This window comes from Salmo salar, chromosome 01 (assembly GCF_965601325.2).
Source record: "Salmo salar chromosome 01, fSalSal1, whole genome shotgun sequence".
Lineage (NCBI taxonomy): Eukaryota > Metazoa > Chordata > Actinopteri > Salmoniformes > Salmonidae > Salmo > Salmo salar.
Window position 1 is genome coordinate 8,904,432 of NC_138291.1, and position 17,278 is coordinate 8,921,709.

Genomic DNA, 17,278 nt, shown 5'->3' on the forward strand with positions numbered 1-17,278 from the left:
CCCTAGTGCTGTTGGTGGTAGGAGCACTTGATTCAGCAGCCCTAGTGCTGTTGGTGGTAGGTGCACTTGATTCAGCAGCCCTAGTGCTGTTGATGGTAGGATGCACTTGATTCAGCAGCCCTATTGCTGTTGGTGGTAGATGCACTTGATTCAGCAGCCCTAGTGTTGTTGATGGTAGGAGCACTTGATTCAGCAGCGCTAGTGCTGTTGATGGTAGGTGCACTTGATTCAGCAGCCCTAGTGCTGTTGATGGTAGGAGCACTTGATTCAGCAGCCCTAGTGCTGTTGATGGTAGGAGCACTTGATTCAGCAGCCCTAGTGCTGTTGATGGTAGGAACACTTGATTCAGCAGCCCTAGTGTTGTTGATGGTAGGTGCACTTGATTCAGCAGCCCTAGTGCTGTTGGTGGTAGGTGCACTTGATTCAGCAGCCCTAGTGTTGTTGGTGGTAGAAGCACTTGATTCAGCAGCCCTAGTGTTGTTGGTGGTAGGGGCACTTGATTCAGCAGCGCTAGTGCTGTTGATGGTAGGTGCACTTGATTCAGCAGCCCTAGTGCTGTTGATGGTAGGTGCACTTGATTCAGCAGCCCTAGTGCTGTTGATGGTAGGTGCACTTGATTCAGCAGCCCTAGTGCTGTTGATGGTAGGTGCACTTGATTCAGCAGCCCTAGTGCTGTTGGTGGTAGATGCACTTGATTCAGCAGCGCTAGTGTTGTTGGTGGTAGGGGCACTTGATTCAGCAGCCCTAGTGTTGTTGGTGGTAGGGGCACTTGATTCAGCAGCCCTAGTGCTGTTGGTGGTAGGTGCACTTGATTCAGCAGCCCTAGTGCTGTTGGTGGTAGGTGCACTTGATTCAGCAGCCCTATTGCTGTTGGTGGTAGATGCACTTGATTCAGCAGCCCTAGTGGTGTTGGTGGTAGGGACACTTGACTCAGCAGCCCTAGTGTTGTTGGTGGTAGGGGCACTTGATTCAGCAGCGCTAATGCTGTTGATGGTAGGTGCACTTGATTCAGCAGCCCTAGTGTTGTTGGTGGTAGGGGCACTTGATTCAGCAGCCCTAGTGTTGTTGGTGGTAGGGGCACTTGATTCAGCAGCGCTAGTGCTGTTGATGGTAGGAGCACTTGATTCAGCAGCCCTAGTGCTGTTGGTGGTAGGTGCACTTGATTCAGCAGCCCTAGTGCTGTTGATGGTAGGAGCACTTGATTCAGCAGCCCTAGTGCTGTTGGTGGCAGGAGCACTTGATTCAGCAGCCCTAGTGCTGTTGGTGGTAGGTGCATTTGATTCAGCAGCCCTAGTGCTGTTGGTGGTACACACACAAAACACCTTCCAACACACACACACACACACACACACACACACACACACACACACAAAACACATTCCAACACACACACACACACACACACACAAAACACATTCCAACACACACACACACACACAAAACACATTCCAACACACACACACACACACACACACACACACACACACAAAACACATTCCAACACACACACACACACAAAACACATTCCAACACACACACACACACACAAAACACATTCCAACACACACACACACACACAAAACACATTCCAACACACACACACACACACACACACACAAAACACATTCCAACACACACACACACACACAAAACACGTTCCAACACACACACACACACACAAAACACGTTCCAACACACACACACACACACACGCAAAACACATTCCAACGCGCACACACACACACGCAAAACACATTCCAACGCGCACACACACACACACACAAAACACATTCCAACACACACACACACACACACACACAAATCACGTTCCAACACACACACACACACACACACACAAAACACGTTCCAACACACACACACACAAAACACGTTCCAATACACACACACAAAACACATTCCAACACACACAAAACACGTTCCAAAACACACACACAAAACACGTTCCAACACACACACGCAAAACACGGTCCAACACACACACGCAAAACACGTTCCAACACACACACACACAAAACACACATTCCAAAACACACACAAAACACGTTCCAACACACACACACACACACACACAAAACAGATTCCAACACACACACACACAAACACACACACACACACACACACACACACACACCACACACACACCACACACACACACACACACACACACACACACATTCCAACACACACACACACACACACACACACACACACACACACACACACACACACACACACACACACACACACACACACACACACACACACACACACATTCCACACACACACACACACACACACACACACATTCCAACACACACACACAAAACACACGTTCCAAAACACACACACAAAACACGTTCCAACACACACGCACACACACACACAAAACAATTTCCAACACACACAAAACACGTTCCAACACACACACACACACAAAACACGTTCCAGCATACACACACACAAATGTTCCAACACACCAAGCCTTGTTACTCTGTTTCTGGGCCTCCAGACACCTAAGATGAGAGAGAGAACACGAACACATTGCTTCCCAGCCTTACCCCTACCCGCTCCAGCCCTACACCTCTCTGAACCAGCCGGCCCCACTGCTAAATATTTGAAGCAATCTGACAAAGATGGAGCACAGAAATCCATTCCAGGCTCTAAGAGCGTAAAATAGGTGCTGACAGCTTCCAGCCCCACTCACCACTCACCACCACCACTCCTCACTCACTCACTCACTCACTCACTCACTCACTCACTCACTCACTCACTCACTCACGTGGCACCATGGAGAGGTTAGAGACTTTTAGTGATTGATTGATTAAACATGTTTATGAATCTAAGAAGGCTGACGTGGTGAAGTGTGATGGTAAACTCATTAGGGAATCTATTCAGTCTGTAAAGTGATATCAATTTAAAGGTCATTTCTGATTGAGCCGACATGTGCAGCATTTACCGTGAATGCTGTCTCTGCTAACGACGGAACATTACCTTTAAATTTCAATCATGCAGTAAAGCTGAACTTCCGCGATGCATATTGAATAGAGTGGATTGGCTGTGGATTGATCTGTTGCTGGTGAAAAGGCTGAAGCCTGGACTACTTAAAGTGGCACTCCAGTCTCCTTTTCACCTTATGTTAACACCTGATTTACTTAACAAAAGGCACATTTGAGTTCTAGCCAATGCGTAGTATGCTATTTTTGGGGGACCTCTTTTGGCTCGTGAGCGCTACTTTCAGAACTACTGGCTAAAAAGTACACAAAAATACTGGAGAATCTCTTTAATGGTGAGTAATTGATTCCTGGCAACAGTCAGTAGATTTGGATCATTACCATGCAACTGTTGGTCAATTTCTTCAACAAATGATCAGGTCTATATAATTATCAAACATACATTAGTAATGGAAAGGAAACACAGACTCTTTGTTTAAGTATTAAAATACTCCTTTTAGTAATACAATTATAGGCAGAAGTTGGTACAGAGTACTGTATAACAGTATATGATAGTTCTCCCCAAGTGCTGCAAAATGTCTAAGACATCCTATAACTCATATAGCCTCTCCCAATCCTCCTTACGTAACTTTCCCTAGCAACAACATTTTAATCAATCTAACCTCCCCACTGACAGCATTAACCATCTTAACGGCAATTAAAAGCTCAGAAGTGAGTTTGACCGAAACTTGACTTTTCATCACAGGTATAGGGTCATAATAAGGTGAACGAGTCTAAGCATCTTCTGACAGCTGGCTGGTTTCATCAGGTCTGTGGCAGCTTTGTGTTCTCAGAAAACCAGATAACCACGGTGGGATCCAGACAGGAGGAGTCTGAACGTAGACGCCTTCTGATAGTGTCTGAAGGTCAAAACAGTTTTTAACACATACAGAGGTCTCCTGAAGAGGAGACCTTACAGTTTATCATAACACAATTGATTAACCCTTTTAAAAGGTATAAGGTCTTGGTTTAACCCTCTTCATAACAGTGTGTGTGTTCATTACCATGTATAGCTGAGAATGTGCATGATAATGACTTTGTCATGTTACACAGTCTGTTTGTGCATCTCCATTTTACCTGTAACCCTGACAGTTTGAGCATCTGTAGACACGTGAAACAAAATACAACCCGACAAACAACACAACTCACACACTCACAACACACTATAACCCACTGCTAGCACCAACACACTGTAACCCACTGCAACCCACTGCTAGCGCCAACACACTGCAACCCACTGCTAGCGCCAGCACACTGCAACCCACTGCTAGCGCCAGCGCACTGCAACCCACTGCTAGCGCCAGCGCACTGCAACCCACTGCTAGCGCCAGCGCACTGCAACCCACTGCTAGCGCCAACGCACTGTAACCCACTGCTAGCGCTAACACACTGTAACCCACTGCTAGCGCTAACACACTGTAACCCACTGCTAGTGCTAACGTACTGTAACCCACTGCTAGTGCTAGCACACTGTAACCCACTGCTAGTGCTAGCACACTGTAACCCACTGCTAGTGCTAGCACACTGTAACCCACTGCTAGTGCTAACGTACTGTAACCCACTGCTAGTGCTAACACACTGTAACCGACTGCTAGTGCTAGCACACTGTAACCCACTGCTAGTGCTAACGTACTGTAACCCACTGCTAGTGCTAACATACTGTAACCCACTGCTAGTGCTAGCACACTGTAACCCACTGCTAGTGCTAGCACACTGTAACCCACTGCTAGTGCTAACGTACTGTAACCCACTGCTAGTGCTAACGTACTGTAACCCACTGCTAGTGCTAACGTACTGTAACCCACTGCTAGTGCTAACACACTGTAACCGACTGCTAGTGCTAACGCAGTGTAACCCACTGCTAGTGCTAGCACACTGTAACCCACTGTTAATGCTAACGTACTGTAACCCACTGTTAGTGCTAACGTACTGTAACCCACTGCTAGTGCTAACGTACTGTAACCCACTGCTAGTGCTAACATACTGTGACAATACGGCATCATGGAATATTATGTCTCCTTGTTGAGACACTGAAGCAAATCGGAACAGAAAGCTGCTCTGATGAGCAGGGAAGAGTTCCTCAAAAATCAGAGATTCTACAGAAAACTGTCTTTCAGCTAGGGTCTGTATTAGTAACTGACACAGAGGCAATTTCTGAATATAATCAGCCTTCAAACATGTTAACCACGGTGACGCCACTTTCCTCTTTATACAACTGTTAGTGTGTGCGCATGCGATTTTGTGTGTACATGCATGTGGGTAGTGGTAAGGCCTGTGATGGCAATGCAGTATTCAGGAGATTCGAAGCAATCATCTTTCCCAGAGGGGATTATGGGACTAAAGCCAGAGCGTCCCATTCGGAGAGGATAAAACCTACAGTATTAATCTAGCGGAGTAGGCCTGTTCACAGCCCCTCCCTCCACCCCCACTCCTCCTCACCATTACCAAGCAGAGCACCCACCCCCACCTCCACCCAAGATCCCTCCACCCACTCCCACCCTCCCTCCACCAACACCCACGCCTCCTCACCATTACCAAGCAGAGCACCCACCCACCCACCCCCACCCTCACTCCACCAACACCCACTCCTCCTCACCATTACCAAGCAGAGCACCCATCTCATACACTTGCATAACACACAGTCCCTCTTTCACTTTCTCTCTCTCTTTGTTTTCTCTCTTAACTCCTTCCTCCCTCACTTCCCTTTTCTTCCCCCTCTCGAAGTACTGTACGTACACGCACACACACACAGAAAAGTGCTCATGCATACACTCACATAGTCCGTAGACACGCAAACACATGCGTGCGCACATGCAAGTCTGCCCTCAGACGCACGCTCTTTCATCTTTCTCCCTCCCAGATGTATCTATACAACCTGACACAAGCCATTAGCCATTATCCTACTCATACTGTTCATACAGATATATCCCTTGGTTCTCTCCAGACCTGACTGCCCTTGACCAGCTCAAAAACATCATGTGGCGTTCTGCATTAGCATCGAATAGCCCCCGTGATATGCAACTTTTCAGGGAAGTTAGGAACCAATATATATACAGGCAGTTAGGAAAGCTAAGGCTAGCTTTTTCAGACAGAAATGTGCATCCTGAAGCACAAACTCCAAAACTCCACTGCACTGAGGCTATGAAACACTGTCACCACCGATAAATCCACTATAATTGAGAATTTAAATAAGCATTCTTCTATGGCTGGCCATTCTTTCCACCTGGCTACCCCTACCCCGGTCAACAGCCCTGCACCCCCCCACAGCAACTCGCCCAAGCCTCCCCCATTTCTCATTCACCCAAATCCAGATAGCTGATGTTCTGAAAGAGCTGCAAAATCTGGACCCCTACAAATCAGCCGGGCTAGACAATCTGGACCCTCTCTTTCTAAAATTATCTTGTTGTAAATGAGAACTTGTTCTCAACTAGCCTACCTGGTTATATAAAAGTGGAATGAATAAATAAATAAATACCCATCCTCCACAGAGCTCTATGCTGTTCATACCCATCCTCCACAGAGCTCTATGCTGTTCATACCCATCCTCCATAGAGCTCTATGCTGTTCATACCCGTCCTCCATAGAGCTCTATGCTGTTCATGCCCATCCTCCACAGAGCTCAATGCTGTTCATACCTATCCTCCACGGAGCTCTATGCTGTTCATACCCATCCTCCACAGAGCTCTATGCTGTTCATACCCATCCTCCATAGAGCTCTATGCTGTTCATACCCATCCTCCACAGAGCTCTATGCTGTTCATACCTATCCTCCACGGAGCTCTATGCTGTTCATACCCATCCTCCACGGAGCTCTATGCTGTTCATACCCATCCTCCATAGAGCTCTATGCTGTTCATACCCGTCCTCCACAGGGCTCTATGCTGTTCATACCATCCTCCACAGAGCTCTGTTGTTCATACCCATCCTCCATAGAGCTCTATGCTGTTCATAGCCATCCTCCACAGAGCTGTAAACATACAGTGGCAAGAAAAAGTATGTGAACCCTTTGGAAATACCTGGAATTCTGCATAAATGGGTCATAAAATGTGATCTTCTAGGTCACAACAATAGACAAACAGTCTGCTTAAACTAATAACACACAAACAATTATACGTGTTCATGTCTTTATTGAACACACCATGTAAACAGTCACAGTGCAGGGTGGAAAAGTATGTGAACCCTGAACTGGTTGACCCTCCCTTGGCAACAATAACCTCAACCAAACGTTTTCTGTAGTTGCGGATCAGACCTACGCAACGGTCAGGAGGAATTTTGGACCATTCCTCTTTACAAAACTGTTTCAGTTCAGCAATATTCTTGGGATGTCTGGTGTGAACTGCTCTCTTGAGGTCATGCCACAGCATCTCAATTGGGTTGAGGTCAAGACTCTGACTGGGCCACTCCAGAAGGCGTATTTTCTTCTGTTGAAGCCATTCTGTTGATTTACCTCTGTTTTGGGTCGTTGTCCTGTTCCATCAACCAACTTCTGTTGAGCTTCAATTAGCGGACAGATAGCCTAACATTCTCCTGCAAAATGTCTTGATAAACTTTGGAATTCATTTTTCCGTCGATGATAGGGAGCTGTCCAGGCCCTGAGGCAGCAAACCATGATGCTCCCTCCACCATACTTTACAGTTGGGATGAGGTTTTGATGTTGGTGTGCTGTGCCTTTTTTTCTCCACCCATAGTGTTGTGTGATCTTTCCAAACAACTCAACTGTAGTTTCATTTGTCCACAGAATATTTGGCCAGTAGCGCCGTGGAACATCCAGATGCTCTTTTGCAAACTTCAGATGTGCAGCAATGTTTTTTTGGACAGCAGTGGCTTCTTCCGTGGTGTCCTCCCATGAACACCATTCTTGTTTTAGTGTTTTACGTATTGTAGACTCGTTAACAGAGATGTTACCATGTTCCAGAGATTTCTGAAAGTCTTTAGCTGACACTCTAGTATTCGTCTTAACCTCATTGAGCATTCTGTGCTGTGCTCTTGCAGTCATCTTGGGAGATGACCACTCAGCCACTCCTAGGGAGAATAGCAACAGTGCTGAACTTTCTCCATTTATAGACAATTTGTCTTACTGTAGACTGATGAGCATCAAGACTTTTAGAGATACTTTTGTAACCCTTTCCATTTTTTTACAAGTCAACAATTCTTAATCTTAGGTCTTCTGAGATCTCTTTTGTTTGAGGCATGGTTCACATCAGGCAATGCTTCTTGTGATTAGCAAACTCAAATTTTGCGTTTATTTTTTTTGACAGGGCAGCTCAACATCTCCAATCTCGTTTCATTGATTGGACTCCAGGTTAGCTGGCTCCTGACTCCAATTAGCTTTTGGAGAAGTCATTAGCCTAGGGGTTCACATACATACTTTTTTCAACCTACACTGTGAATGTTTAAATGATTTATTCAATATAGACAAGAAAAATACAATAATTTGTGTGTTATTAGTTTAAGCACACTTTGTTTGTCTATTGTTGTGACTTAGATGAAGATCAGATCAAATTTGATTTATGCAGAAATCCAGGTAATTCCAAAGGGTTCACATACTTTTTCTTGCCACTGTACACATCCTCCACAGAACTGTAAACATACACATCCTCCACAGAGCTGTAAACATACTGTCACGTCTGCCCCGCCGCCACACCCACGGGCGCTTTAGGGAGCGCCAGGCTACCCTGCATCACGCACTCCTGCTATCTATTATGCACACCTGCCTTCCCTCATCACGCGCATCAGCGATATTGGACTCACCTGGACTCATTCATCACCTGTTTATTTCCTCCCCTATATTTGTAATTTCCCTTGCTCTGTTCCCTGCTGCCGCATGAATTGTTTTTTGTTTGTGTTACTCATTTTCTGACGCTGTTCCTGTTCCATGTCCGTTCCTTATTATATGTTTGACTCCCCGTACCTGCTTCGTCTCTCCAGCGTCATTCCATGTGACAGAATGCAGCAGCCAACATACGAAGCATCGGGGAGTACTGGCGTTCCGGTTAGTGGTGACATCGGCTCCGATGGAACCGGGGGTGCCTAGCCAGCTTGTGGGGCTTCCACGCCCTAGCTGGTTCGAGAGGTTTCCTTTCCCGGGTTGGCTCGGATGGCGCCCATCCCACGTCGGGCCTCAGCCGGATCGTCAGTTGTTGTTCGCCCAGCCGGTCCAGGAGTTTTTTTTTTTTTTTTTTGGTAACGTCGGGGTGGATTCTGCCCGCCGATGGAACCGGGGGTGCGTTTCCAATTCACGTCACACTCCACCGGATCTTCAGGCTCCCTCTCTGCAGCAGGATCGACAGGCGTCTTGCCTCAGCCGGATTGTCAGGCTTCTATGCCTCAGCCAGCTCGCCAGACTCCCATGCTCCTGCCGGTTCGTTGGGCTTCCATGCCCCAACCGGCTTGCCCAGCGCCCATGTCTTCGGCCGGTTCGCCCAGGTGGGACGGCGGGTGGCGCCCCTAGCGGGTGGGTACTGTCACGTCTGCTCCCGCTCCCCCCCTGGTGCTTGAGGGCGCATGGCTGCCCTGCATCACGCACTCCTGCCATCTATTACGCACACCTTCCTTCCCTCATCACGCGCATCAGCGATATTGTATTCACCTGGACTCATTCATCATGTGTTTATTTCCTCACCCATATTTGCCTGTTCCCCAGCTCTGTTCCCTGCTGCTGCATTCATTGTTTTTTGTTTGTGTTACTCTTTTGCTGACGCTGTTCCTGTCTCGTTCCATGTCCGTTCCTTATTAAAATGTTTGACTCCCCGTACCTGCTTCGTCTCTCCAGCGTCATTCCATGTGACACACACATCCTCCACAGAGGTGTATGTTCGTACACATCCTCCACAGAGCTGTATGTTCGTACACATCCTCCACAGAGCTGTAAACATACCTTGCTCTGTGGTGACTTCAAAGTGACAGGGCTGCACTCCTGTGCCCAGATGTGCCTCTCCTCTACTGTAAAGGCGTCAAAGCGTCCCAGCCGAAACAGTTCGGAAGAGTTTGTGCATCTATGATGATGATGACATTTTGTGATGTTTTGTTTTTTTCAGCTGTTCAGGCACACAACATTTTTTCTGGAGGCAAGCCGAAGTTCGGAGCCGACGTCTATGCTACCTTCGGCGATAATTGGTCAACAGTAGGGTTTCTTCAATAAAGTCTTTGTTGTCATTCAACGAGAGACAACTAGTTTTTCATTAAAAAAACATGTTAGATGTAAAATTGCGGGACTAAGATCTCCTTAGCAAAAACATCAAAATTAATGACAGATTTATTGAGTTATCTTAGATTCATTCTGATTATTTTGAGGAAGTGTATACTGGCTACGGCGTCTCAAAATGGACAAACAGTACTATTCGCCGCTTTTTTCTAATTTTTCAAGTGAAGATCTTAAGGGTGTATGCGAGCACACTTAGCTGAGTTCCGCTAGCATGCTGACGCCTTAACTCTAACTCTAAGATGTTGGATTCATTAACAACACTGTCTGGTCTGGGGCAGTTGTGTCTGTTAGTTAGTTAGTCTGACAGGCTCCACAGTTCTCATGGATGACAGTATCACCACGCCCAGCTTACCCTTGCTTTGGGGGGGGGGGGGGGGGGTTCGGGGTGCTGCAAATATGCACTCTCATTCAGATTAATTAGGCAGTCCCAGATCAGATTCCAAGAGGGTTGAGAAACGATCTGTGGCGGGGAACAGAAGCCGGAGGAAAAGAACCACTACGTATACAGTGGCATAGAAGTGTAATAACTGCTTCAGAACATTCATCATAATGCAAACACTGTATTGAAGTGAACTAACTTCGCATCAACATATTTAGATGATACCTTATAGACCAGTATTGGGAATGATGACTCTTAATATGATGACTGGCAGGACCCAAGATTCTGAAAGTTCTTCCCGTTCATGTATTTTCTAAATGGAAAAATCATTAGTAAAAATATAGATTCTGATGATGAACATACTGTGTTTTTCACACTGGTCTGCACAAAGCCATTTGGATGTGAATTTATTTTGACTTATTTCTTACTGAATAAAAAAAAAAACATGTTTTATTGCCACATACATTGGATAGGTTCAGTGAAATGTGTTGTTTTACAGGGTCAGCCATAGTAGTACGGCACCCATGGAGAAAATTATGGTTAAGTGCCTTACTCAAGGGTACGTTGACAGATTTTTATCCTTGTCGGCTCAGGTATTTGAACCACTGACCTTTTGGTTACTGGGCCAATGCTCTAACCCGCTAAGCTACCTGCCCACAGCCCAATAGCCTATGCAGGGGTTTTCAAATCTTACCCTACGAAGTCCGGACTACTGCTGCTTTTCTGTTCTACTTGATAATTTATGGCATCCATCTGGTGTCCCTGGTCTAAGTCAGTCCCTGATTAATGGGGAACAATTTAAAAAAGCAGAGCAACTGGCTTCCAGAGTTGAGTTTGAGAGCTATGAAGACATGATCAGTACAGTAGAACAGATATAATTCTCCTGACTCTGTTAGTCATTAGTTGTCATGCAGGTGGAAGTCAACAACATCTCTCTTCTGCCGTGAACAGTAATTCATGGATGACTCTTCCCCCTGAACTACACCCCCCACAGACCTGATTAAGGGGGCTTTCACACCAAATTGGTTTAGAGGGTTTGTCCCCCCCCGAACTCTGGTGCATTTCTCCCCTTAGTCCGGTTCGTCTAGACTGGTGTGAACATTATTCATACTCAGATGCGCACACTAAACAACGCACAGCGGTTTCAATTTGTCCCATGGTGCAGTTCGCTGCAGGTGAGAACGAGGTCCAGACCAAACACAGGAAAAGAACCAGAGGCGCGCAATATTATTGGTTGTTTGACTGAAGAGGATGTGATGAAATTCCCGAGGTAGGTGATGAAATGCACGGAGGAATGTGAGGGAATTCAAAAGGTATGTAAATCACGAGGTATGTGGTGAAATTCCCGAGGTATGTGTTGAAATGCACGGAGGAATGTGAGGGAATTCACAAGGTATGTAATTCACGAGGTATGTGTTGAAATGCACGAGGTATGTGTTGAAATGCATACAGCATCATAACTTGAGATCTCTGAAACAGTCTGTGAGTAGCTGTACATTTATGAGCGCATTCAATGCAGATTGGGGAAGACGGGTGTATAGTCCTATCAGGGATATAGACTACTGAATATAGACAATTCATGGTTAGGGGGAGAAGGGTTATAGACTACTGAATATAGACTATTCATGGTTAGGGGAGAAGGGTTATAGACTATTCATGGTTAGGGGAGAAGGGTTATAGACTATTCATGGTTAGGGGAGGAGGGTTATAGACTATTCATGGTTAGGGGAGGAGGGTTATAGACTATTCATGGTTAGGGGAGAAGGGTTATAGACTATTCATGGTTAGGGGGAGAAGGGTTATAGACTATTCATGGTTAGGGGAGGAGGGTTATAGACTATTCATGGTTAGGGGAGGAGGGGTTATAGACTACTGAATATAGACTATTCATGGTTAGGGGAGGAGGGTTATAGACTATTCATGGTTAGGGGGAGGAGGGTTATAGACTATTCATGGTTAGGGGAGGAGGGTTATAGACTACTGAATATAGACAATTCATGGTTAAGGGAGAAGGGTTATAGACTATTTATGGTTAGGGGAGAAGGGTTATAGACTATTCATGGTTAGGGGAGGAGGGTTATAGACTATTCATGGTTAGGGGAGGAGGGGTTATAGACTACTGAATATAGACTATTCATGGTTAGGGGAGGAGGGGTTATAGACTACTGAATATAGACTATTCATGGTTAGGGGAGGAGGGGTTATAGTCCTATCGGGGATATAGGCTACTGAATATAAATTATTCACATTGCAGTTAGAGCTATTGTGCGGTTTCCTCCCACATGTTGTTAGAAGACAACCAATGGTTAAGGTTAGTATTTGGGGACAATAAGCTGATCCTAGATCTGTTCGAAAGGTCATATTTTACACGGAGCCAGCCTATAGGCTTCCACTTTGGAAAACCCCTCCATTCTGTGTGTTAGTGAGTGATCCTTATAGCCCAACTCAGCCACCTAATGTTCTGTTCTGTTGTCACCCTGCTTGGCCGAACCCAGGCTCCCTAACCCTTATCAAAGCCAGGGACAACAAGGAACATAGCCAACACTCCACGTGTAAATACACACTCATGTGAACAACTTCTACATACTGCCATGTAGACTACACAGCATCTCAGGAATATGTCTGTCAGACGTTCCCTGCTTCCATTAAAACTAGAGCAGAGATAATCTAGTGGTCCTGTCTCATTATCCCGAGTTAGAACAGTGAACGGGAGAGATCAGGATGAGTTTGTGAAGTTCTAGACACTCATCATTGAAGCGAATCAACTGGGAAATCAATTTGGATGTCAGGCTGCTGAAGTTCTGCCTACACACGGTACCCCAGGGAGACATGAGGGACCAGTCTAAACGTCAGTTAGTCTGCCAGACCCTGCTTCCCAAATAAACTAGATCTATAGTGCAAAGATAGTCAAGTGCTTCAATATCATTATCCTAATTTAGCCCATTGAATAGAAGTGACCTGGGTGAGTCTCTGAAGCTCTCTTTGAGCAGCTTTCCTTCCCCAATTGTTTGTCCGACTGGGTCAAAGAGTGCAGGCTTCCTCTTCATGGGTCAAAACCCTGGAGAATAACATAGAATCCTGCGTATTAAAGCAGCACTAGACAGGCCAATTGTAGAGTAGACCACACAGTCACTGATACAGAAACAAATACATTTTGATCTGCCTACCTATTTATCCCATATACTGCCTACCGCCATTGTACCCTTGAGCACGGCACTTTGCTCCAGGGGCGTTGCTCGGCAGTGTGTCAGGTTGGGTACTATGACAGCAATAAATAAAGCATATCCATGCAAATGGACCAATAAAGCAAATATTGTATTGTATTGTCAATGTGGATCAGATTGAGCAGGTTGTCTCCCCTGACACATTTATACAGATCTAAATACCCAGAACTCCCAGGGTTAATGCACTGGGCCTAGAGGCTCAATGTAAGCTATTAAGAAGTGTGAAGGAGGGATATCCCCTTGGCAGCGAATCTGGCAACCCCCCCCCCCACAGCTCCTCTCCCACCGGGAACTCTGCCTACACATAGTGTATTAGCTAGGCTATATCATAATCACGTCTTATCCCTGTGTTGGCTGACGGAACTGTGACTACTTTAATGTGTGGTTTAAGCTACACCTATTTGAACCGAAGAAAGAGACACATGTTCACATCCAGCGACGCGAATGAGCTTTTGGCAGAGGCCGTAGGTGGGCACGAATAGCATGTTACATCGCCATAGTCGCTTTGGCTTGAGAAATACTTACACAGCCACGTGTCTCAAACAAAAATGTCTTGTATCCTTTCGCTCCATATAACCTAACATTTGAACCTAAATGATTACCAAAAATAGGTCAATGGCAATATCGCACCATCTTACCTTGTCTAGGCTACTGAATGACCCATTTCTGTGACAAACGATGAAGTCTAGCTTGCGAATGTCACAATTGGAGAACATCTCTCTTACTCTTTCAATGCTGACCTCTTAATACAAACCACGGAGTTTTTTTCAAAAACAAATTACACGGTTGAACTCTTTTACAGCGTTTCTACAAACAAACTTTAAAATCTCTCAACGTTTGTGTGTCGTTTTGTCAGGATGTTTGTGGAATGAGCGGTGGAGCGCTGTCCAGGGTTCTGAAATCGACTCCACGTAATGCGCGCTCATTAGAACAGGTAACAAGGTCGGTAAGCGGCTTTACCACTGAGTTAAAACGGGACGTTTCCCGAAGCTAAATATTTACTCGTGTCTTAAAAACAATATAACGTGAATTGATACCGACGTAAAAGTGATGTTAATGTTGACCAAACTACAGAATACTGCGTTGAAAGTGATTTAGACTTTACACACCTATATTTACAACTACATTGTTTAATATTTTCATCCGAAACTCGGCTCGGTCGTCACACATAAACACTTATTTTAATTAATTGAATAACATAGTATTTATCTAAACTGAATGAAATCGTGCAGCAACCTACCTGAAGTTGTTTTTAGAGGACCGTCGTCGGTTCAGGACTGGAAAATATCAGCTTTCAGTTCCTACTGTTGCCTCGCTTCAAACGGACTGCCCTCTGAGGAATCTCACAGCCACGCCCCACCCGTTAATGCTATATGGGATCCTTGGGACGTCACTACCCTAAATCCTAACTCTAACCTTAACCCCTACATAAGCCTAACCACAACCCTTACATAACCATAACCTTAACCCTTACCTGTTCCATTTTAAATGTCACCTTCAATGGGGTGGCGTTAGAGTTGGGATGTCCCAAGGATCCAATTTTAGACGCAATGTATTTCCGTCGAATACCAGGAGGCAAATGCCACGTTCAGAACAACTGGGAACTCGGAAATCTCAGAATTCTGTCTTCTGCACGTTCAAGACAACTGGGAACTCGGGGGGGGGGGGGGGGGGGACTATACCTGACTGAGAGAACTCGTTTTGAATGGTCATACAACTCGGAATTCCAACTCGCGATTTTGGGTCTCTTTCTAGAGCTCCGTCTTTCTGACCTGAATATCCCTGAAGTCATGACTTGACCCTATATTTTTCAGAATTCCAAGTTATCTTGAACGCACCATATGTCATTAATTTCCATTGGGTGATTGGCTGAGGGATGTTGGGTGCGTGACGTGAAAAACTGTCTAGAACCTAGGAAGAAACCTATTGAGGAACCAGGCTACGAGGGGTGGCAAGTCCTCTTCTGGCTGTGCCAGGTGGAGATTATAACAGAACATGGCCAAGATGTTCAAATGTTCATAGATGACCAGCATGGTCAAATAATAATAATCACAGTGGTTGTAGAGGGTGCAACAGGTCAGCACCTCAGGAGTAAATGTCATTTGGCTTTTCATAGCCGATCATTGAGAGTATCTCTACCGCTCCTGCTGTCTCTAGAGAGTTGAAAACAGCAGGTCTGGGACAAGGTAGCACGTCCGGTGAACAGGTTAGGGTTCCATAGCCGCAACTTCAATGATAATTAACATAAAATGTAAATACGAATGTGACATTCCTGCACCCAAATAACCTTAACATAATTCTCCTAACTTACTACGTTAATTCTCCTAACCTGCTGCTTAAATTCTCCTAACCTGCTACGAAAAGGGAAATCTGACATTAATTTGGCAAAAGCTGGATTCCATAACCCTTCCACCCTCATCCAAGATGGCCACGTCCTATGACATCACAAGACCTTTATTGAAGGAGAGGCTCATGTGGTGCTTTTATTGCCGCATTCACGTTCTAGTCGGAACTAGGAAACTCAGAAATGTTCGACTTGCTAACTGGTTGAACGCAGCACGTGTATAACTACAACCAGTTAGCAAGTCAGAAATGTCAGAGTTTCTTAGTTCTGACTAGCACTTGAACGCAGTATAGGACACCTGGGAACTCTGGACAAAACGAGGTCAAATCATGACATCAGTGATCTTCGGGTTGGAAAGTCTGAGCTCTAGAAAGAGGCCAGAGTTCCCGACTTGGAATTCCAAGTTGGATGACTGTTCAAAAATAATTTTTCCCAGTCAGAGTTCCCAGTTGTCGTGAACGCACTGATGTTGGAAGTCAGAGATTTCAGAGATTTCCGAGTTATTATAAACGTGGCAATAGAGTGAGTTTTAGTCCGTTGTTAGTGGTTACCGATAACCAGGCGAAAAGAGGAATGGGAGATGACAGCTTCGATGGTCCGACTAGTAGGGTTGTTTACAAGTTGTAACAGTTACTAAATAATACACACAGCTCACAATAAAATAGGATTTGAAGTACTTGAGTTCCTGTGAGTACCTGTGACCTGTAGGCTGGAGTGTCAGCAATGACAATACTTCTACATCTGTGTGGAAATGTTAACTGAATCTGGTTTTCAAAACTGTCCTTGCTTACATTGCGTCACATCATGTTGACCACCCACTGAGGACTGGCTCTGTGATACTGTCGTCCTCTAGCAAGGTGTTATAGGTCTCCATGAAGAGAACTAGGTCTCTGTGGCATAATGCTGGAGAGTTAGTTAGAGTGAAGCGATGGAGAGATGGATAGGCTTCTCTCTCTCTCTCTCTCTCTCTCTCTCTCTCTCTCGACTATGTTGTGCGTTAGTGTGTGTAACGGACTTGTAATGTTGATGTTGTGCTGTGTTTCCATCGGATCAATCAGGCTTTAATTGTAGAGAGCTAGTTTATTTTATTTCTTTATTCTAGTCTGGGGATGGGGC

The 17,278-nt window shown here is 45.4% G+C and overlaps 1 protein-coding gene across 1 annotated transcript in view; it reads right to left on the reverse strand.

The window, feature by feature from the left end:
* LOC106607199 (synaptosomal-associated protein 25-B) overlaps window positions 1–15,260 on the reverse strand; it is a 71,101-nt gene extending 55,841 nt beyond the window's left edge. The window contains exon 1 of the mRNA XM_045712837.2: window positions 15,059–15,260. The gene's annotated coding sequence lies outside the window, so the exon portion shown is untranslated. The remainder of the gene's footprint in view (window positions 1–15,058) is intronic.
* Window positions 15,261–17,278: the final 2,018 nt, after the last annotated feature.